Below are 1,870 nucleotides of genomic sequence, written 5' to 3'. Positions count from 1 at the left end.
TTTAAATTCTTAGTACAGTAATGAGTTTATAAAAGATTGTTTTGGTGTCCACTGTTCATGGAGGCCCCAGGCAATTTTCCTTTATTCCCATAGAAAAACTTGCCACTCCTGTAGGCCCTCTCTCTGAATACTTCTCTGCTTAGAATTACAGACTTTGACTTAGATCAGACTTAGGTCTAATTTCTAGGCACATATTACAATTGCTTAGGATCCGACTCTAACAGAAGTCCGTAAATCGAATTGTAAATCCACATAAAAGTAAATATAATTTTAAATGTATAGTGTGAACAATGTAAACATAATAAGATTCGTTGCTTTTCCAAGAGGTCCAGTGATAAATATATTATATAAAATTGACTCTCTTTGCAAAGACCGCGTGCAAGAAATACTGTATTTATATTTTGTCTAGGACCCGAAATATTTTAAATCTCGCACAAATTAAAAATAATGAAACTTAGTTCCATATAGGAACAGAACTATAGAGTATAGACAACCTAAATCCTCAATCGTGAGGATTTTCTTCTAAATCCTCACGATTTTAAGAGCCTCGTACTGTACAGTACATACATATTTTAATTAATTTATCGATACAAGGACTTTAATGATCTCTAAGTTGCGCGCTTTACTAGAACTTCAGACAAAATATCCATTATTTATGTACTGTACCGTATCATCTTTACCATAGTTACATACAGCAGACTCATAATATGACTTTTAAACTAAGAACTATCTCATAAAATTGATGACAAATCCAAGTAACATACTACGTGTATGAATTACTAGGAACTATTCTAATGGCAGGCATCTATAATTTTCATTATGTTCGATTAGTGCTTAGTTTGTAGAAATTATACAGCTTTAATTGTGATACAAGGAAGAATTTAGAAAATAATATATATATAATATTTACTTTAATTTATATAATTTAAAAAAATTATATTTATGTTTCTATGATAGATCTCTTCACATCAGTACTGTACATAAAAACATAAATGATTATTTATTATGTATTTTTATATATTCAAGTATAATTTAATATATATTGTCAAGGTCATATTGCCAACGGGCTTTTTCTCTCACTTGCTAGAATTCTATCGAATGAATATTTAAAAGAAAAATAATAATTTTCAATAAACTTGCATATAAATAATTTCTTGGTTATTTAAACTACTCACTTTAAAACATTTAGTGGTGTAAGCCCGGATAGCTCAGTCGGTAGAGCGTTAGGCTTTTAACCTAACGGTCCAGGGTTCGAGTCCCTGTTCGGGCGTTATTTTTATTTTACTTTTTACCTGTGTTTATCTTATAGTTTAATTTAATTTTAAAAGTATAAATTAATAATGTTTAATAATTAGCAAAAACTAATTTCTAAATGATGTATTCAAAGATCAGAGTAAATTAATTTCGAGAAATTCACGCGGCAGTAAAAAAATCTGTTATCTCGTATTAACAATTATATAATAGCTTGTATGTAATTCGCGATATATTTTAATACATGAGTTGATTAAATTAGTTTAATGCTATTTAAATATGATTTCTTGGCAACAGGAGCGACACGTGGCAACGTATACACAAATACGTATTTGCATTGCTTTAAATAGATTACATAGTTACTATAGGCGCGTTTGATTTGTTACCATAATGTACACTATTGCGTAGAAATGATGTCATTATTACACTATTAAATAACAAAAGTATAAAAATGACGTCAAATTGACGTAAATTTGACGCAAACGTACTATGCTAACAAAACAATATCTCTTATGTTGTATGTCCTTCGCACGACATCTTGCGTGTGTATTTTCATATTCCGTCTATCTTTATCAAATAGTAAATATTAAGAATTAAAAAAATACTTTTATAAAATACT

At 28.9% G+C, this 1,870-nt stretch overlaps 1 non-coding gene across 1 annotated transcript; it reads left to right on the top strand.

The window, feature by feature from the left end:
* Window positions 1–1,197: 1,197 nt before the first annotated feature.
* Trnak-uuu lies at window positions 1,198–1,270 on the top strand. Its single transcript has one exon. It is a non-coding gene; the product is annotated as a tRNA-Lys (tRNA).
* Window positions 1,271–1,870: the final 600 nt, after the last annotated feature.

The sequence above is a fragment of the Centruroides sculpturatus genome, unplaced genomic scaffold (assembly GCF_000671375.1).
Source record: "Centruroides sculpturatus isolate CEXI.00-Female unplaced genomic scaffold, Cexi_2.0 scaffold871, whole genome shotgun sequence".
NCBI lineage: Eukaryota > Metazoa > Arthropoda > Arachnida > Scorpiones > Buthidae > Centruroides > Centruroides sculpturatus.
This window is presented reverse-complemented; position numbering and strand designations above follow the sequence as displayed.